This window comes from Acomys minous, assembly GCF_964271855.1.
Source record: "Acomys minous genome assembly, chromosome: 1".
Taxonomy (NCBI): domain Eukaryota; kingdom Metazoa; phylum Chordata; class Mammalia; order Rodentia; family Muridae; genus Acomys; species Acomys minous.
In genome coordinates, this window is record NC_140483.1 from 132,414,232 (window position 1) to 132,437,122 (window position 22,891).

General features: G+C 40.4%; 1 protein-coding gene across 3 annotated transcripts in view; it reads right to left on the reverse strand.

Annotated features, from left to right (window-relative positions):
• Positions 1 to 22,891, reverse strand: part of KLHL32 (kelch like family member 32) — a 220,870-nt gene that overhangs the window by 175,244 nt on the left and 22,735 nt on the right. The gene's annotated exons all lie outside the window — the stretch shown is intronic.

Sequence of the window (22,891 nt, forward strand, 5' to 3'; positions counted from 1 at the left end):
ACAATATTCTTGAGACCTGTTAATACCTCACTAAACCTGAAAGGAAAAATCAAATAGTGTTTGTTGTTTGTTTGTTTCATGACAGAGTTTCTCTGTGTAGCCCTGGCTGTCCTAGACTTGCTTTGTAGACAAGGCTGGCCTCGAACTCACAGAGATCCACCTGCCTCTGCCTCCCTGAGTGCTGGGAATACAGGCATACACCACCGAGCCCAGCTAACAATTAAGATTTTATGAACTACCACTACAGTGATCCGAACCACAGATACTATCCATGGAAATTCAAGTTTCTTTACAAACATGATTAGTGAAATCAAGTTTAAATTGAGTACCTGTTGGGTAAGTATACACAAAAAGATCCTTCTCTACTCAAGGAGACAGTTTCTGAGAACTCATCGAAAATGCAACACACAGAGAGGATGAAAAGGAGAAGGAAATGAAAACTGGATTCTCACAGCAGCCTCACGATTAGTTTAAGAGTGCAGTGACTTGTCAGGTCGGAAGCTCTTGGCTGAGCCCACTTCCCATCCATCCGTGCTGCCCACCCTCATCTTTGTTTTTAATCAGTCATGTAACTCTAAATAGAAAAATAAATTATTTGAACAGTCTGGGACCTGGTCCATGACTGCATTTTACAATGTTTATTAGGGAATCTAGCTCACGTTTTGTAAAACACCCAGGTGGCAAAATTAATTAAAATGTGGATAAGCCAAATAGGCTTCCTTCTGTCTCGATTTTATTTTGAATAGCAGCAGCAGTAGGGTAAAACTTACTTAGGAAAGGGATGTATTAAACTGTGCTTCTAGGTTGCATAATAAAATATTTGTAATCTGACTAAAATATAGCATTTATTACATTATTAAAAAAATAGATATTGGTATGGTTTAAAATACGTAATATAGCATATCAATTTGCTTAAGTATTCCATTATTACAGAATATTGGGCTGTTTCAAACATTAATTCCATACAATTTTACCTTGTAGTGCTTTTCTTTTTAATTATTATGAAAAGGATATTCTTTCGCTTGTTTCTGGTGTGAGTTCTCACAAAAACTAAAGTGAGCTTCAGTCTCACATGCTCCCTCATGGGTGAACAGCACAGACGATCAGAGTAATTCTAGGCACACTGTTTAATTAGCTGAGAGCTTTGCTTAGCAACCTATTATTGCTACAGTTCACCCTCAAAATGTGGGTTATAGGCTCTAAGGTCTGATATCAAACACAACACAAACAGACACTTGAGATTTGAAATGGAAAAGAACATCTTTTACAGCTGGGAAAAAAAATTTCTTTTGAAAATCCTGCATGTTTTACAATATGTTTTATAATCAAGCAAATGGAGAAACAAATTTTAGAGGTTAGAACAGTTCACACTTAAATGTATCTATCTAATCTGATAGATAAATTTCAAACAGTAGGTGTGATAGAAAATAAAAAATGGATTCAGTTCCCTGATTAGAAATACTTTTCGTTTGTAGGTCGACACAGTAAATTAGTTCTTCTCCACAATTATCTAAGCATGACCTCCTACATCTTTCATAGTTTAAGTAAATGAGCATAACACTTAAAGGTGAGTCAAAATGAGTTAAGAATGTATTGCTGCCGGGTGGTGGTGGCGCACGCCTTTAATCCCAGCACTCAGGAGGTAGAGGCAAGTGAATCACTGTGAGTTCGAGGCCAGCCTGGTCTACAAAGTGAGTCCAGGACAGTCAAAGCTACACCAAAAAACCCTGTCTCAAAAAACCAAAAAAGAAAAAAGAAAAAAAAGAAAGAAAGAAAAGAATGTATTGCCATGGACAAAGCTTTCTTACTATTTATTATTTAATATTATTTTTCTATATACATTCTTCTTGCTATATATAATACAATGGAATAAAATTAAGATTCATGGATAAATCCATTTGTTTTATAAAGAGTTTTACAGGTAGGACAGTGTACCAGATGTGACATGTCCTTCCACGGCCTCTTTCTCCTTTGTCCCTGCCTGAAACCTTCCTAATCTATGGCTCATAACTTCCTCATGAGTGCTGGAAACCTTGATCTGTCACCTGTCTTCTTCCTCTTCAGAATCCTCCAAATTCTGAGCTGGCCAGCTTGGAGCAACATCAGGAAGCACGCACAATGATGTTAAAACAGAGAGTTGTTGTCCTTCGGGCACCCAGCTCTCTGTGATGCTTACCACTATATGAGCACACCTAGCACTACCTTTGGGGGGCGGGGTGTAATGTTCATTTGGAAGCAGAAGAAGAGGTTCCTCTTCTGTGAACTGAGAGCTATACCCTGGGAGGACTGTTAACTGTGGCCATCTGCCACTTTGTGAGGCCACCAGTATAACAGTGCTCTTCTGACCTGTCTCTCTAGTCGGGCTTCCCTGAGTCCTTTGTTCACGTAGCCCCTTCCTTCACATGTCTTCAACAGCTAAGTACATTAAGTGTTTTGGTGAGCAGAGTATTCACTAATGACATAATAATGCAAAGGAGAAAATATGCTTATAAAAATAGTTAAGAAGGCACGTATTAAAATTTTGGTGGTGTTTAATCAGTTTCTCAGCTCAGCACAGCAGATTTTGGAATGAAAGAACACACTCTCCTCTGCAGCGTAATTATTTTACATGAGCAAGGCAGTGAAGGATCTCAGAAATTTCCACTGCAAAATATGCCTCTTTAACACATGGGTTATATTGAGCTAATGATTGCTAAGAACCATCAGATGCAGAACATACTCTAAAAGCAGCACATATTTTACTTTTCAAAGGAAATTTCCATTCAGAGACTGATTTGTAGCTGGACTTTGTTACTCTGAAGGTTCTTTTCCCCACCCTTTATCCACTTGGTTTGGCTCGCTATCACTAGATTAGAGGGAAAGAATAGAGGGAAGAAAACAAATAGAAAAATTGCTAACCCTAATTTCTTTGCTTTTGTTTCTTCTTTGGCCATGGCTATTGGCAAGTCATAGCCAACCTCTCTAAATGACCACCAACCACCAACCCTACCCATTGGGTCTCTAGATTTATATATGCTCTGAAAAGTTTCTGAAATTCCAAATGTCACACAATCACAGAAATTATCTGCAGCATACAAAACCACACTTCTGCTAGAGCATGAGGCAAATCACAGTCAGCAGCTGCAGACAGTCTGAAGCAGCGCCATAGCCCCACTCCTGGGATTAAAACAAAAACATATTCTTATAATATTTCTGTTTTTAAAGAAAGCAAAACTCCAAAACTGTCACCACATTTCCCCCTTCTGTTCTAAGCCATTAATTATGCTGGGTGGAACAGGAAATTATAAACAGAGATATTTTCAATGAAATAAACATTTGGGGGGGGGGGGGAATCAATGGCCAAGGTTTTCAGACCTCTCCTGCTCAATTCTAATCTTTATCTGTTTTGATGGTATCCACAACTTTTCATTTCCTGTGGAAATATAAGTAAATTCTGTGTCCCCAGCACAAAACTTTCGTTGGCTTCGATTTTGATGTTAACTCATTCTTACAGTATGTAGATTGATTTCATTCCTGTGTTTTCTTTCTATAACTCACTGTCTCTCAACTGCTGTTGTTCCTTTCTCACTAACATTAAAGTTAGCAAAGCACTATTGATTGTCTCTCTCTGAGTTTTCCCCTGCTTTGTTGCATGTTACTCCTTCACTGAAACTGCTCATAACTTTTGCTGCAGCACCCTGAGCCAGGCCCCCAAGGCCATTTCCCAAAGGTAAGAAATCATCTTAAATATCTCTTTCGGATTGCAGTCCTTGATCTAATAGTGGCCTTTCCCACATCACATACACACCCAAGGAATCCTAGGCAATCTTTCTGTTTGAGATTTGCGAAAACCATTAACCCTAGAGACAGCTTGTTTATTTTTTTGGAGCAAAATACTGTACTTCTCTCAGTTGACACATTGGGCATTTGAGATTCTGAAGCTTTTTGTTTGGTCACATTCTCTTTGCAAATGACCATATTTCCTGCAGCTGAATCACTGGGCATTTAGATATTGGAGACCTCTGGCTACAGCTTGGCCTATTATATTGGCATGGTGCACATTAGAACCAAATTTGGCTGTATCCTTTTCTGTTTGCCCATAGGCACTGGTTGTGCCTTTTACGGCCTAACAACTTTTTTATGTTTGGTATTTGCCTTTTTGTATGCCAAGGTCTCTATTAACGCCTACCTTGTGTCAGGGTCTAATACAAGTTGGTTCACAACTGAGACTAATGTTTGTAAAATAATCAGTGAAGACGTCTCCGGAGCCTTGTATAATCTTTGTAAAGAAGGTGGATTTCGTGCCCCACAGGCACCTCAACTTTATACCAGGCTCTTAAAACTGCTAAGTGACACTGTTCTATAGTAGTGTCACCAAATTGATTCAGTTCTTGTATATCAGAGTACCACCTCTTACTTAGCAACCCATCTTTTACTGTATTCATTCCCCTACCTCTATTTCACTGTTCAGTATTCACAGCTTCTTTCCTCCACCATGTTAACCATTGCGACTGCAGACCTGCCTGAAGTACAGCTTTTACTAGTCCCACTCAGTCTTGGAGGAATAGTTCTATTTTGAGTAGGCCAGTTATTTAGAATTTGTTTCACATAAGACAAGTACATCCATCCCATATGAAATTATGGCCTCCTTCAAATGCCTTATATCTATCATTTCTATAAGGACGCCATCCTATCTCATCATAACCTTGTTCCACACCACTATCAGGCGTATGCTGTACGACCACTGGGAAAGCCGATGGTGATCTCATAACCCCAGGACACTCTCCTCTAACTCTGGCAGCACAGTTGGTTTGAAATTATCCCTCTCTTTTGAAACAGGCTGTTTCATCATATTGTCCTCCTGCTTTTTCAGCTTTTCTTTGACCTGACTCCCCTCCAGCATAGTTTCTTTGCCATTTTCCTCCTGTGGGGAACTGCTGCTCTCCTGCTCAGTCACCGGAACTAAGTCTTTTTGTTCTCTCTTTTCCAGTGCTCCTTGTCTCCCCAGAGCCTCCATTTCTACCTGTAACCTCTGCAGTTGCAGAGCCAACTCTGCAATCCTTTCAGAAAAGAGAAAGTAGAGCATCCTTTTTGTTTTTGTTTTTGTTTTTTTCATTTCAGCCATTTTTGTTTCTAGGGCCCCTCCGTTTGCACCTCAATTTTTTTCCAAATGCTCAGCCAGCCTTTCAAACTTTTTTGAAACAAAATATATGACGAGGAGGAGAAGGAAGAAGAGAAGAAGGAGGAAGAGGAGGAAGAAAAGTAGAAGGAGGAGGAGGAAGAGGAGGAGGAAGAAGAAGAAACAAACAAACAAACAAACAAACAGAAAATCTCCTCTGGGAGCAAAGCAGGTAGACACTGCAACAAAAATTTTGCTGGCCTCTTGAAAAAAAAAATCTATTCCTTCATCCCTTGCCATTTCTTCTAAGGCACTTGAAATCAAGTTTCTCATTTTCATTCTTAACTTCAGAGCCCCACACTGAGGATCCATTTGTAGCCAGTCTTTACTACTTTCTGGGTTCTTCTTTTTACCACCTTTTATCCTCTTGATTTCACCCCCTCTCACTAGATAGAAGGGAAAGGATAGAAGGAAGAGAGCAAATAGGAAAATCACTGAATCTAATTTCTTTCCTTTTGTTTCTTCTTTGACCACAGCTATAAGCACAACACAACCAACCTCCCTAAATGACCAACAACCACCGACCTCACCTATCGGGGTTCTTGACTCTAAAAAGTTCCCAGAAAAAAAAGTTCCCAGAATTCCAAACATCACACAATCACAAAAATTATCTGCAGCTGGCAAAAACATGCTTCTGCTAGAGCACAAGGAAAATCATAGTCAGTAGCTGTGGATGGTCCAAAGCAGCCCCATGCACCCACTCCTAGGAGTAAAACAAAACATATTCTTTTTTTATTAATTTATTCATATTACATCTCAGTTGTTAGCCCATCCCTTGTATCCTCCCATTCCTCCCTTCCTCCCACTTCCCCCCTTCTCCCCTCCCCTATGTCTGTGTCTGAAGGGGACCTCCTCCCCCTGTATATGCTCATAGGGTATCAAGTCTCTCCTTGGTGACCTATTATCCTTCCTCTGAGTGCCACCAGGCATCTCCATCCAAGGGACATGTTCAAATATGGGGCACCAGAGTTTGTGTGAAAGTCAGATCTCCTTCTCCACTCAACAGTGGAGAATGTCCATCGGCTAGTCTGGGTAGGGGTTCGAGGTTTACTACCTATATTTTCCTTGGCTGTTGCCATAGTTTGCGGAGGACCTCAGGGCCCAGACTCGCCTGTAGTTTTCCAGGACCCGCTGGATCCTTCTATTTCCTCTTTCTCCCAGGCTTTTCACGCCTAAAGTCTCAATAGGATGTCCTCCCCTCTTACCCACTTTCCTGGTAGGTACAGAACAAAACATATTCTTATAATGTTTCTGTGTTTATAAAGAAACCAAAATTCTAAAATTGTCACTATACTTATTTGTCACAGTGTCTCAGAAGACAGATGTGCTGAGTTCCTTCATTACTATACAAACATGCAAATTTGTATATACATATACAAATATGAGTTATATAGTGATCATCACAGATGAAAAGTGTTTTGATGAATTTTTACTTTTATTTTATATTTTGCTAATGTAGCTATCATGCCAAATACTAATCTTTTTTATATCATCTTAATCCATAATGGTATGAAAGGAGAAAAAAATGTGAGAATAAGATTGTGACTGCAGTTATAACCACTGCCAAATTTCTTATAATAATATCAATACTAGGAAAATATTTCTGCTATTTTATAGCTTAAGACATAATGACAAGAAAATGTCTGTGCATGTTTAAGAAGATGATTTTGTTTTAAATTTTTGATCTGAGGTCACTTGAATCCATGGCTATTGTATCCACAGATATAGAGAACGAACTAAAATAACACAAGTATGGAGTAATGAAATCAGGTTTCACACAGAGTTCACTTTTCAACCACTGCTAGCACTAAAGACACTGCACATCCCAAGACACAGTTACCATAAGGTGCTGAAGAGCCTCAGGGCAGAAGACTGAAGTGTTAAGGCTAGCCAAATTTTATGTCAACTTGGCACAGACTAAAGTCATTTGGGAAGAAGGAACCTCAATTAAGAAACTACTTACAGGAGGGTGTGGTGTCACACACCTTTAACCCCTGCACTTGAGAGGCAGAGGCAGGCAGATCTTTGTGAGTTCAAGGTCAGCATGGTCTACAAAATGAGTCCAGGACAGCCAGAGCTATTACACAGAGAAACCTTGTCTCAAAAAAAAAAAAAAAATGAAAAAGAAGAGAGAGAGAGAGAGAGAGAGAGAGAGAGAGAGAGAGAGAGAGAGAGAGAGAGAGAGAGAGAGACTTAAAACAGATTGGCCTGGGTATGGAAGACCCAGTCCACAGTGAGTGATGCCATCATCCTTGGGCAAGTGGTCCTAGGTACTATAAGAAAGCAGCCTGAGCAAGCCATGAAATACAAGTCAGTGAGCAGCATCCCTCCATGGCCTCTGCATCAGCTCCTGCCTCCAGGTTTCTGACTTCACTTCCTACCATGACTTCCTGGATGATGGATTAAAATTTTCCCCTCCAAGTTGATTTTGGTCATGGTATTTTACCACAGCAATACAAACCCTAAGACATAAAGGCAGCATCAACTCAACCCAAGGTTTATACAGGAATATTTCCACCACAACAAGAAAAACATAGGACAAACTTAAACATTCCTAATCTCGCCTGATCTATAGAGGGTTAGGACTAAAGCCACTGGCTGTTGGTGTCTCCCAAAGAGCCTGCTCCTGGCTGAATTATGCCACCATGCCAATTCATATGCAGAGCTCTTAAGCTTTAATACCTCAGTGACAAGACTTTTAAGGAGGTAATTAAGGTTAAAGATAATGAGTAGGCCCTAATGGAATTGTGTACACACACACACACACACACACACACACACACACACACACACACACACACACAAAGCTTAGGGCACAAGCAAGTATTGTATAGCAATCTCCTGAGAGAGAAAAAATCCATTGAGGAGGAAAGCTCACTAAGATTCAGGATGTTCTAATGGAAGGGGAAACTTCCACCCTGCAAGGAAGCTCTTTAAAGTCAAAAGTAAACAACAGAGTCAGAGAAGTCCCTGAAACTGAGCAAACTTCAGCAGGCCCTTCTCTCCCTAAGCTGATAAAGCAGTGAGGACTTCTAAGACACACTCAGATCACTCAAGGTGCCTTGAAAAGGCAGAGATTAGTCATGCTGTCTGAAAGAAGGTCAGACAAACTCAGCCACCTAGAAAAGATCCTTCAACTTTGTTGAGCTTCCTTCCTGCCAGTTGTCCAGTATGTTCAGGTTTCCAGCTTTCGTGAACTGTCACCCATTCTGGGGTAGGCTTTTGGTGATGCAGATGTCCTTAAGTCATTTCTGCTCATATAAGTAAACAACTCCAGAAAACTCACTGGTTTACCAATTTGGACTTTGATGGCATCCTTACTTTTTGGTCTGTCATTAGTTTCCTATCTGGGATGAGTACATAGTTGTTCATATTTCCTGAAGAATAATGTAAGAAGGCTGTCTGTGTAAAGACAGTGTAAGCCATGGAAAGGAGCCTCAGAAGCCAACCTTGCTGACATGTCAAATTTCCGACATTCAAAAATGTAAGAAAATAATTCTGTTATTTAAGCCACATTCCCTATGATCTTTGCTATGTTAGTTCTTATAAAGGATTAGGCCCCCCAAGGCAGGATGCAGATCTCATAACATGGATCCTCCATGCAGTCTGCCATATTACCATCACTCTACTCTGTGATTAAAATCAGCCAGACCTCTGGCCATTGCTGCCAGGCTTCCCAGTTTGATTCAAGTCACTGTGTCTCAGAAGCTATATCAAACCCACTGACCACATTGCCCACAGGTCTATGGCAATCTGTGGTCTGCTCAGATGAAGTTGGGTCATGGGTGGCTGAGAAACTTCTGACACAGATGTCTCTTAAGACAGCTGCCTCCTTACTGTTTACCCATTGGAACATCTGGCTCCCATTTTTGCTTTTCTAATCAGCACTCATCTTTCTATGAGAAGTTAAAACATACCACTGTCCACAGAAATTCCCTCGAGGATGTCTCTTAGATTCCTGCCAACAGCATAATCTATTTGTTCCATGAGAACGTCTCCTTTTCGGGTTATATAATAACCACAGGGGACCAAGCAAAGAGAATTGTCTATAATATCAAATCCCCACGCTGCCATGTGGCTAAATCACAGGCCACCTCTTAACATTCTATTCCTAAGACTGACCTGTCTTCCTGCATCATATCTTAATGATATAAAATGTTGTTCTTTGTTGTTGTTTTCTCATCAGGTCTTCTACTAAGCTTCTACCTATCACCAAAAACCCCACCAGTCTATCACACATGACAACAAGTATATGAACCTGCTGTAAGATTCTGACCTTTGCTCATGACGTAACCATTGCTACCTCAAAAGAGCCTCTCAATAACAGGCTTATAGAGATTACAGTAATGTATCCACAAACCCAGGGTATTATTTAAATCAAGAGCCAAGGTTACTGGCTGCAAGTACAAACTAGCAAGTAAACCATAATTCCCATCTTCTACTATGCAGAACTAAGAAAGAAAAGACACTTTTCTGTTTAAAGTCACTCAGTTTCCGGTATATAGCAACATCAGTCTGTTGGCCTCTTACTTAGAACTCAAAAGAGGAAAATAGGGATCAAAGGCACAGAAAAAAAGTCCCAGGTGCCTCCTCACTTGCAGTCCAAGCCATCTATCTCCCTTTACTGTTTCTGTGGACAATTCTGTGGGAGGCCTATCATGTGACTATGTGTCCTCTTTTCTATTAGTATGCCAGATACAGGACTTAGGACTTGCAAAAATGTCAATAACTTAACACCCATTTTTAAAAATATGGTAACATTGATGGGAAGAGGGTTAAGACGTAAGCACACTTTGACTGGGACATACTTTAACTCTCTACACTACCTAAAGTCAAAAGAACTGAGCTAAATGCATATGAGACTCTGTATTAGTCAGTACTCATGAAAGCATTGAAAACAAACTGTCCCTGCATCCTGAATGACTACAAATATGAAGATTTACTAATAGTAATATGACACACTAGCTGTGAGAATACAAGGCTAGAGAGGGTTCTTCTCAATGAGTCTTCTTTGGAGTTAGATTTGAGATGAAAAGAGTTATGAATTAGAACATATGTAGGGATTAAAATATCATCCATCCTGAATCTAAAGTACCAATCTTGAATAATTCAGAATGCAGGTTTATTTGGGAATGGAATCATTGCAGATATGAAGTTTATGAAGTGAGATGGTTATTCTTGGTTGTAAACTTGACTACACCTGGAATTAACCAAAACCCAAATGCCTGGGAACACCTGTGCAGAGTTTTTTCCTAAATTGAAAGAGACCAACTTCTTTCCCAAGGGCGGGAATTGAAGACATGTGCTACCATGTTCTTCCTAATAACAACAACAAATCTACAAAAGCACACAATAAAGCACCCTACTTTGTAATTAGGGTACAAAAGCACCCTAATTAGAAAAAGACCTTCTAACCTAAGGTGGAAAGATCTACCTTTAATCTAGACCACACCTTGTACTGGCAGCCTACATAAAGGACATGGAAGAAGGAAGTTCTGTCTCTCTTTGTCTGCTTGGTCTTGTCCTTGCTAGCAAGTCCATTCCTTATCTGGCATTGGAGCTGCTTCGCTGGAATTCCAGCATATACTAAAGACTAGCTGAGACGTCCAGCCTTGTGGACTCAACAACTGTTGGATTCTTGGACCTCCCCTTTAATAGGCAATCATTGTTGGATTAGCTGGGCCACAGCCTATACATCATTCTAATAAATTCCTTTTCTATATATATTTATATATAGAGATTCACTCTATAAGTTCTGTTACTCTGAAAAACCCTGACTAATACATGAGGTTATCAGGATAGGCCCTGTGCTGGCTAATTTTATATGTCAACTTGTGACAACCCAGAATCACCTGAAGAGAGCTTCAATTTAGGAACTACCTAGATCATGTTGGCCCGTGAGTATGTACGTGGGTGAATATATTGCTAGTTGACCTAAGAAGGCCCACCCTACGTCTAGGTTACATCATTTCCTAGGCAGGTGGTCCTAGCCTATATGAGAAAGATAGTTGAGCATAACCAAGTGTACCTGCCAGTCAGCCACCCAACAGCATCCCTCATGCTTCCTGCTGTAATCCCTTGGCTGTGAAGTGACTTTCTTTGTTAGAAGTACTGTTGTGTGCAATAGGAAGCAAGGACTCCCTTCAAGTTTATGCCTTGAGTGCCTGCCTTGCCTTTTCTCAATGAATAATTCCGACCTGGAATTGTAAGCTGAATAAACTGTTTCCTTCCCTAAATTGCTTTTGGTTAGAGTAGTTTATCACAGCAACATAAATGAAACTAGAACAGGCCCTAATTTACTGTGAGTAATGTCTTTATTAAAAGGGTGAATTGGTCTGGATATGTACACATAGTGGGAAGGTGATGGGAAGAGAATCCCACACAAAAGCAAAATCCACAATGAGTGAGCTTGGACATATCCTCCCTTCATAGGCCTCAGAGAGACAGAGTGCTGTTGACAACAGGCTTTTAAACTTGGAGCCCTGTGGTGACTCGAATGAGAATGGCTACACAGGCTCACATAGTTGAATGCTTAATCACTAGGAGTGGAGCTATGGATAGGAAGATTGGGAGGTGTGGCCCTGTTGGAGGATGTGTGTCACTGGGGGTGGGCTTTGGGGTTTTAAAAGTCCACCCCAAGCCTAGTTTCTCTCTCTGCCTGTAGATAAGGATGTGGTTCTTAGCTACTGCTCCATTGTCATGCCTTTGGCCATGCTGCTGCCATGATAATAATGGGTTAAACCTCTAAAACGGTAAGCCAGCCCCCAATTGAATGATTTCCTTTTTAAGTGTTACCTTGGTCATGGTATTTCTTCACAGCAATAGAACAGGAACTAAGACAAAAGTTAGTACCAGAAGTGGGATATTGCTGTGACAGGCCCTGAGCATGAGGAATATGGAAGACTTCGGGACTTTAGCCTAGAAACGTGGTTAGATGCTTTAAATGGGGTCCAATGGGCCATTCTTGTAGGAGTACGGAAGACTGTGTTGAAGGTGACTTGAACATTGCAGCCCAATTCAAGAACTTTCAGAGACTGTATATATAAAATATATATGTACTATATATATATATACGGCCAAAAGACATTTATTGTGATATATTTTGGTAAAGAATGTGGCTACCTTTTATCCTTGTCCTAAAGATATGCCTGAGACTAAATTGAAGAGTTTTGGACTAATGTCATTGGCAGAGTAAATTGCACAACAGCCTAGTATTGAGTGTGTCATGTAATTATTAGCACTCACTCTTATCAGATCTACAATAAAAGGATCAATTGAGGCGAGGAGAAATATAAAATGTACAATGTGAGAAGAAGAAAAGCACCAGGTAAGTGATGTTGGAGCCTAGTATTGTGTTCAAGGAGATAAAACCCTTAAAGAAAAATCTGGTGCTAAATGGAATATAGGGAATGTTAACCTCAGGGTAAAAACTCATTAAGCTAAACTCCAACTTGTGAAAAAGAACTAAAAGAAAGTTTAAGCAGTGAAAGGAACCATCAACAACAGAAAGCTGATGAAAATGTAATTGGGGGCAAGTAGGGGCAGTATAAAGTTCCAGGCCTATCAAGCTGTAGAACTTGACAGCTTCAGTCATGTGGTTCTGGCTTCAGAATCAAGGATACAAGAAAGGGATTGTGAAAATTCCTTCTTTGGCCAATGAAAGATGCTGAGGCCATGTGTGTGTCAGGAGTGCCCCTGCAAGGAGGGACACTCAGAGAGACCACTGTATGAAGCCTTGGAAGAGAAGTTGTGATTGTGCTAAGAGACCCAATGATGTCAGAGATACCAGGGTCATTGGATACCTGACAAGGAAAGCTGCTAACAGGTAGTGGAACAAGCCCAAGAAAGAGAAAATCAGTCAACAAAGCTGAAAGGAGTTCAAGATCTGAAGAGGACTTTGACATCAGACATGGAGATATAAAATTTGGAGTTTGTTTTGCTGATTTTTTGGTCTTATTTTGATCCAGTATTTCCTCACTATGCTTCCTTTTCTCCCTTCTGAAATGATAATATATATCCTGTACCATGTATGTTTGAAGTATGTGATTTGCTTTCTGCTTTTGATTTTATAGAGTTAAGAAATTTCCATGAGTGTCAGAAGAGAGTTCGAACTTTGGGCTTTTAAACAGTGTTTAGACTATGGTAGACTATGGGGGCTTTTGAAGTTGGGCTGAATCCAGTCTTTTCACTATGATATGTGCCCAAGCCTATATGGGCCAGGAAGCGGAATGCGATGGTTTGAGTAAGAATGGACTCAATAGGCTCATCAATTTGAATGCTTAGTCATCAGGGAGTAGAACTGTTTGAAAGGATTAGAAGGATTTGGAGTGGATGTGGCCTTATTGGAGGAAGTTTGTCACTGTGGATAGGCTTTAAGGTTTCAAAAGCCCATGCAAGGCCCCTTCTCAAGTCAGTCTCTTTGTGTATCTCTAGCCTATATGTGCCTCCTCCCTCTCTCTCTCTCTCTCTCCCTCCCTATTCCCCCCCCCCTTCTCTCAGGATCAGGATATAGAGCTCTCAGTTACTTCTTCAGCATCATGCTTGCTGTCAGGCTTCCTGCCACGATGATAATGTACTAACCTCTGAATCTGTAAGCAAACCCTGAATTAAATGCTTTCTTTATAAACGGTGCCTTGGTCATGGTGTCTCTTCACAGCAACAGAACAGTAACTAAGCCACCATCTGATCATTTCACTGCTCTACTCAAAACCGTAGTGATAAAGTCAAACTCACTAAAGTGATACCCCAGCCATCTCTTCTGCTCTTGCGCTTTGTCACCTACAGCACCAGCTCCTGAGCACAGTTTGTAGATGCACCTCCCATGCTGACCTGTTTTACCTGTGTCAGGGCTCTGTTAACTGCTCCCTTCACTGCTCAGAACTTTCTAGCCCTCCTTTTGTGGTGGTATCCTGATAGCTGGTATTCATCCTGGAAGTCTCAAAGGCCACTCCCCGGATTTACCCTACATGTTGCAATAGCACCTATACCAGACTCAACAGCATACTCACCACCCTTTATAATTCCTGGCTGGGGTGGGCATCTTCTACACTCTGCCAGCCTTCTTTTACTCATAAGCCTGCTCCTGCCTGTCAGCACTTAAGTGGAGTGACCACTAGTTCTGCACAGGCACAGTTTTGAGGACTGTCCCAATCATAGCCCATTGCTTCAGTTTGGCTTGCCAGGTAAATTACATGAGCAGTGTCCACACCTATATGTTCACTACTCTGAAGTATTCCTCAGGGACTATCATTATTATTATTGTAAAAAAAAAATCAAAGAGTAAAAGTACAATGTATTTCCGTTTTTAAATGGAAAACATGAGACCTTAATGAGAGCTGATCTGCAGGCCGAATTACAATGTTTCCATTTATATTATTAGACTTATTAGTTAAATGTATAAAGCATCATACTACATATACAGAACTTTGGGGACAAAACATTGAACCACAGCAATGCATGTGGTTAGGGACTTTTTGAACCAGATGGAAATCTGCTGTACGAGTAGCTCTTCCAGCTGTGTGAGCGCGCCCTTCTTCAGTTCAGACTTTAATTTTTAGCTCCATCACTTGCTATGAATAGAAACTTGAAATGCTTGGATTCAGTTACAGAGTCTTGTCAAAATAACCTAACCTGCAATTATAACATCCTGAGGTGCTTTTCTCAAATGTTCCATGAAAGTGTTTTTATTAAAGAATTTCATATAGCTCTTTTGCCCTTAAAACTAAGCTGAAGTCCCCTCTAAATCTTTACAGCAAAATGTAGGTCTTGTGTGTTTTACTAGTAGATATATAAATTATTTGTAAGATAGATAATATCTTACCAGACTACATAACACAAAATGTGCTTCCTAGATGTAATTATATTATTTCATTAACAACTCTGTATAAAGCAGTTCTTACTTAGACAGTATGGGTCCATTTCCACTGATCATTGAAAGCCTTCTAAGAGAAAATACATGGTGTAGAGTTCCAAACTTCTCACCTAAATGTGTCCAAATACAATTTTAATATAGGGAAATGGTTTTAATGCTGGATTTTAAAACATGGATTGTTCATCCATCAAAGATATATTTAAGTGTTTAATATGCTTCCAGTACCCACTGAACAAAGTATAATTAGACACTCAAGAAAAATAAAATGATGCCTCCCTCAAGGGCTTCCAAACTACAAGATAAGGCAGGCCATTCACATTTGCAGTTATCCTATTGGCATAAGACAGCTGGCATTTTCTTCACTGTACAGTTCTTTTTCTCACTTTAAATTTTCTACAATTAGAGCTGTACGGTGAAAGCATTAATCAATATGCCCCGACCTCTCCACCTTGACAGGCCAAAGCTGCCTTGCCTCTACATTACAATAGCAAATGCTATTGTTCACAGGAATGGTAGTACATGTACTTTCCATTTAATGCTTATTGCAACCTACCACTGTAAAAGGTAAAAGAGTCTTTTGGTAGGCATGGGAACATGAGCTCAGCAAACTGAAATGCTGAAGGTGGTAGGCTGCAGGCTTATATCACCCTTGCAAAAGGACATTCATCCACTACAGTGCTGGGCAAAGGTTAACCCCAGAAGCGCTGAAGGATGCTGGGAAAGCAGAATGCTTTCCATGTAAGGATGGAACACTCTGAAATAAGAGGTCTGAGTTATGCTTCTGTAAAATCAACATCCTGCACAAGCTGGAGGTGCACTACAGTAGCCTCCTAAAAACAGTGGTTTCTGGGAGTAAACTGCTTAGTTATACATCCTGGTTTCATGGTTGCTTCTGTGACCTCCATGGAGCCACATAATTTTTCGAAACCCCATTTCCTAAAGAGTAAAAAGGCTATATAAAGGGAACTCAATAACAAGGCCCTGGTTAAAGATGGCAGATTAAGCATCCATTCATTAACATATTTACACTGGTTGTGATACATAGTCTTATTCTGGGAGTGTTAAATTAAAACAAATGTTTCTTCATCTTTCTTTTGAAGAAATTACACCACAGAGACTATAATAAAGATATTTTAAAACAACAATGAACATATTGTTTCAATTAGAGCAAGAAATAAAAGCCATACAAATTACTGAAAATGTGCACATAATAACTGATTCAGCAAAACCATGAAAAGCAAAGTTCCAACTTGGCAATGAGGGATGCAAAGAAAAAAAAAACTATTTTTATCTAGGAGAAAAATATTGACTCAGGCCCTGATGATACTACCATGAAATGTTCGTGCCCACTGCAAATTTACAGGTAAAGCCCTATATGCTAAGGTGATGATCTGCAGAGACTCCTCTGGGAGGCTTCTCCATGGTATGATTTCCCACCCACGGTTCAACACAGGCCATAGAAACCAGAAGTTCCTGTTTCCTACATGGGTCTTGCTTCTCTGACTTTCTATTGTAGAGTTGGCCTTAGAGAAGTTCTCTGGCCTCACCTTGTCTTGGTTGCAGCTCCTACCCCAGCATAAGGAGTGATGAAGGAGGAAGGTCTTACTGTGCTTCTGCACTGAATGTATTACCCTCAATTGCATCCTGTTTATCCACTTACATTTCAACATGGGTGGTCATTGCTTCAATCACACCTATAGAATGAATGATCCATAAAACCCCAAAGGAATGGCTTCACAGGTCTTCCTAGGGAACGGGACTGCCCGAGAGCCCAGGGCAGCGGATTTGTGCCCTTGGAGAGATCTCTAGCCTTTGTAATACCTTTTACAATAAACTAATAAGTACCAGTGTTGGCCTGAGCCATGTGAGTCATTGAGCAAATGATTTCAGTTCAATGAAGAAGTTGCAGTTCATAGCTGCTTCTTCAGAACTATGAGTAACACTATTGAGTGCCACCATGGGCATGCAGAAGCTGCTTTTGCTAAAAAAAAAAATCACTGACTTCTCACTTGACCTTACCAGGTAATTAAAAGCTACATGAAAGACCAGCATCCTTCCCTTGCCTTCATTTTTTATCTTTTTGCTTTGGCTGAAGGTATAGAGTGAAGTTTTTGTCCTTAACCTTTTCTCTTGAGTCACCTTGGATTCCAAGAATAGCAAATCCCAAGGGACTGAACCCTCTTCTCCCATGAGAACCATTATCCATGAAGATATGGCCAAACCAGGTAGCAGAAGCAATAGAACTACCTTGTCTTCTTACATCAACTAGAGCTGAGACCCTGGTGGAGACCACACCTTGACTAGGACTGTATTAACTTTTCTTCCCCAATACAAACTCCTAGTATTGAAGCCTAAAGCCTTAGTACTCTGATGAGGTCTGGGGTCATGGGATCCCATTATCTGTTCTTCTCAACATGACCACATACATGTCTTCCTCCGGTTTTTTTTTTGTTTGTTTGTTTGTTTGTTTTTTGTTTTTTGTTTTTTGTTTTTTTTACCATTACCTGACTCCTCCGCCCCCACCTCCTTTTCTCTGTATGTGTATGTGTGCATGCACGTGAGTTAGGTGTACAACATGTGTGCATGTGGGGACCAGAGGTAAACCTCAGATGTACTTCCTCACGTGCTGTCCATCTTGTTTTGAGATGGTCTCTTGCTGGTCTCAGGCTTCCAGATTAGGTTAGGTCATTCTTCTCAGGGATCATTAAAGCAGAAGATGCAGAAAGATTGCAAGAGGAGCAAGGAGTTTACCATGATATTGTGTCGCTTAAAAATGTCAGCGAAGCTGCATCCATGAAGTCTCACCAATAGGATTGCCTAAACACGACCTAACCAATGATGACACCAGAAGTTACACTAATGTGGAAGGGCAAAAGATCACAAGGCCTCATCCCTAAACAAAGAACTACAGGCAACTTAGAAATGGTCAGAGTGGGAAAAATAGTCTTCTCCAGAGAAGAGTGCCCAATTGGCCATTCAATATCAAACGATCAGTTCTGAAAACATACATAATAGTAATAATGAGAAGGTTATATTATATATTTAGGAATATCTGTTATTATATATTATTACACACATACACATACACACCGCCACCACCACCACCACCAACAACAACAACAACAATTAAAGAAAAGGAAGCCAAGAATTTAAAAAAGGGGGGGGGGGCTGCTGGAGAGATGTCTCAGAGGTTAAAAGCACTGGCTGCTCTTCCAGAAGTCCTAAGTTCAATCCCCAACAACCACATAGTGGCTCACAACCATCTATAATGTGATCCAGTGCCCTCTTATGGGCTGCAGGTGTATACACAGGCAGAGCACTGCATATATAATAAATAAGTAAATCTTAAAGAAAAAAAAGTAAGGGGGCCGGGTTCATGGGATGACATGGAGGAAGGAAAGGGAATGGAGAAATGATATAATTATATTAATGACAAACAAATTAAATATATGTGCATGTATGTATGTATGTATGTATGTATGTATGTATATAAAGTTAGGTTGGTAGGGAAAGAGCGTGAATCTGGGAGGAGTTATTGAATGTGATGAAAGTATATTGTAAGAAATTCTTGAAAAACTAAAACGTTTAAAAAGAGGCAGGAGAGAACTTCTTTTTCTACTGTGAACCATGTGAAGGCACAAGCAACCTCAATCTGTATGCCAGGAGTGGGCACACATCAACTACCAAATCTGCCAGCATTTAGCTGTAGGACTTGTCTGCCTCCAGAGTTGTGAGATATAAATATTTGTGTCTAAAGCAACTCAGTCTATGGTAATTTGTCACTACAGCCAAAACTGGCTGAGACAGTTGAAAATAGGAAAACTAGGGGGAAATGTGTTTTAGCAGCAGACTGTCTATGCCTCTCTCCCCTTGCCTGCACTGTGACTCCTGTCTGCCTCACCCTACTGGTACGTGAAATTTTGCTCTCACAAAAGAATGAGCAAACCTGTGTTGAGACTCCGGGAAGTAGGCATAAGGCAGGATGTGCTTGTCACTTGAAAAACAAAGGGAGCGGAGAAAGCTTCCATAGTCCTCATGGAGAATCTAAGCTTTCTTGTCCCATCCTGCTTCCAGAAACACTAAGAACTGAGAGTATTCACAGGGGCTAAATGAAAAAGAAATCTAACACCCAGCTACTGTAGGTTTCCTAAATACACAGGTCACTGAGATCGCTTTACTTGAAGACCCTGTATCTACAACTTCCATCTCCATGCCCCATCCCTCACCCACCTCCTTATACCTGTGTGTTGAGAACAAGTATTTTTTTTGTCCTTTGATTATGAATAAATACCCAATTATTAATTAAATTATTTAAATATACAAAAAACCATGAGAATCACTAAAACAAAGAAACAGAAAAAAAAATATTTTGGAAGGATAAAGAAAACCAAATATTTATTTTCTGGCTGGGAGCAAAGCTCAGTGGCAGAGCTTTTGGCTTCAATCTCCAATACTTCAGAACAAATAAATAAATAACCACTGTAGAGTTTTGTCCCCAAAAATCAATTTAAAGAACAATAAAGTTGTTTTACTCTTGCCAAGTACACAATTATCTCTTAAAGTATGGCTTTCCAGGAAATTTCTAGAGGATATTTTCCAACTACATAAGCAGATACTCTGAAAGAAATGACAAAACAGAAGACCTGGCTTAGGAAACAAGAAATTGACCAAGAGAGAGGACAGAGGCGATCCCTAGGTGTCTTGAAAAGAATGTGCCAGTCTGGGTTGGTTTCCATTGGGGAGCGGGCGTGTAGGTCTCCCCTTCTCGAAGGAGAAGGAGAAGGGGGGAGGGGAAGAGGGAGTGTGAGGGTGGAACGGGGAGGAGAGGTGGGAGGGGGCTGGGATCAGGCTATAAAGTGATTAAATTAATTAATGCTACATAGAACAACAACAAGAACAAGACTGCCCCAAAGCAAACCTAGAAATAACATCACACTACAGGATTTCAGGGATGCCCAGGGAACTTCCTCCAGAGGTGACTGAAACAAACTGACCAGCGAGTTGACAATAATGCAGGAAAGAAAAGTATTCATGTGAGATTACGGAGGACATCCTTTAGACAAGTGCAGCTTCTAAGCTAAACCAGAGAAACTGGGAAAACCAGATGCAGCCAACACAGCAGTGTCAAGTCTAATGACTAGAGGTGGGAGGCGTGCCGATGTGTAACTGGGTCATCCATCTGCCTCTTGTATTCCATCATAGAAAAGCATAGACTTAACACAAAGAAGTCTAAAGACATATAACTGGTCCCATAAGCATGATACTGGGAAATAGCAATGTAAGTATCTAAAGAAACAGCAAAAGGACCTGTATGTAGTTGCTTCTTACACTTTTTTTTATTTTCCCACGTAAAGAGAATTATCTGACCCTTGAAATCATGTGAACATAATTCTGTCAAAAAAAAAAAAACTAAATTATAAACTAACAATTCTCAAACTATACAGTTTAATTAGCTGAATTATAATTAATGTAATCCGCAAGATACACAACTAAATGAGATAATCCAAAGAACACATTGTTTCCACAACACATATTAAGTAGCATCTTGATGATAATGATGTGACACCTGTGATAACGAGCAGGAAGGTACTATCCCCTTTTAGTTAGTTAGAGGCCCTCACTTTAAAATCAACCTTTGCTTCTTCCCTAATCCTGTCTAGCACAGCTAGGTGGTTAAACGCAATGGTTAAGGTTTGGGAAGGCAATGATAGAGAACGCAGTCTCAATATCCCCCACACTTCTTTGGTGCCTAATCCAGGAGACGTAGAGCTTGACACAAAGCAATATAATAAGCTCTCTTCCTGCTACTGTCCCTAGACAATGGCGAATTAGTCACTGACACCATTGAAACCTTAGTCCAGTTTCACGTGTACGAGGCCACTGGTGCAGACCCATGCTGTTTCCTTTGCCTTAACCCAGTCTGGCTTCCCTATTTTCTACAGGCTGCGGAAGCCTCCTCCATGTACAAGCAGAGCCTGTCTACACCTAACTCTGTCCCTTTTTCTATTATTAATAAAAATTATGAAATAAGTTTTAAATTTAATTAGAAATCTTCCCATTTTATGCTTATACTGGGTCATAGAATTTTTTTTTTACTTTAGAAAATTTCATTGAAAATAATTATTTTCAGATAATATATTCTGATCATGGTTTCCCTTCTCCCAGCTCCTCCCAGATCCTCCCTCACACCCTGCTCCCACCTCCGAACTCCATTCCTTCTTTCTCTCTTTAGAAAATAAACAGGGAAACAAAAAGGCAAACAAAACCAGAGTATAAAACAAAAACAAAAGCATAAATCCATTAAATTAGAAATCATAATATACAAGCAAAAGACCAGTACGATTTTTAAAAAATGTCCAAAGTGAGCCAGGCGTGGTGGCACATGCCTTGAATCCCAGCACTCAGGAGGCAGAGGCAGGTGGATTGCTGAGTTCAAGGCCAGCCTGGTCTACAAAGCGAGTACAGGACAGACAAGGCTACACAGAGAAACTCTGTCGCAAAAAAACAAAAACAAAAACAAAACAAAACAAAAAAGCCCAAAGTAATGTGAGAGGGGAAAAAAATCTACAAAAATACAATTAAGTTCATTTTGCGTTGGCCATCTACTGCATGGGGACTACCCTAAAGTGTGGTTTATAAACTCAGTGAAACTCCACTGGAGAAACCAATTTTCCCTTTAAAAGCAAATGCCAATAGGAGATAGCTTCTTGGTCAGAGATGGGAGCTCATGTCCACTTCCTCTTTTGAATGCTCAGACCCCAACTGATTTCCAAATGGGCAGGCCCTGTACATGTTTGTGAGTTCATATGTGGGCTACAGTAACTTTGAACTACTTCTGAATTGGGAAGTTTATATGTGCTACATATAAAGCTTAACATTTAAGGCCCAACATCATGTACCTTCAAAAGTCTACACAATGCACACTGCCTTTCCTCGTTTCCCCTCTGTCACCTCGTGGATATAGGATATTATTCTAGAATTTCACGGAAAGCGTGAGATGTGAAATGGCCTGGTGACCCATTTACCAAGTATATCAGTCATTATGACATATTGGCTTGCTTATCGCTTTCTCCATTTTCATTGACCTGCTTGAGACAGCCAAGGGAAGCCACAGAGTCTTCTAGGCTCATGTAGGTTTTTCAGCTTGGGTGGTAACTGGATTACTTTCTATCCTAGTCTACTTGGATAAGGCTCAGAACATCGTGCAAAAACATTTTTTGCAATAAACATTGTACTTTACAAAGAACTTCTAAAACTGTGCACAGGGAGTAATTGACTATGAAGACTAGATTTGGTGACCAATCGAACCTTTACCTAGGAATTTGACTAGGACACTGCCATACTCAACTGCTTACTGGGTACTTTTTTCATGGCTTCCACAAAGCACCTGATAAAAGCAATGTGTGGAAGGAAAGGCTCATTCTGACTCCATTAGGGAGTACAGTCCTTCAACGAGGCAGAACCTTGAGACAGTTGGTCACATTGTGTCCATAGTCAAGAATCAGAGGGAGATCAATGCTGGTACTCGGTTTGTTTTCTTAGTACTGGACCACTGGCTATGAAATGGTGCTGCCCAAGGTCACGGGGGTATCCCTACCTCAATTAACCCAGTCTCGAAAGGCCCTCACAGATATCTGGCTGGTCCCCAAAGCAAGACAAGATGCTGTCAAATTGATGATCAGTATGAACTATCTATCACCATTGTGTATGACTGCTTTCATACTGCAACAGAGCTGAGCAGCACCAAGAGAACACCTAGACGTTAAGATACTATTTGATGCTTTACTGCAGAGGTTGCAAAATTTTGGTGTAGGGTATTCAGGAAGCCTTCCTGTATTCCTGCATCTAACTGTGCCCCTTAG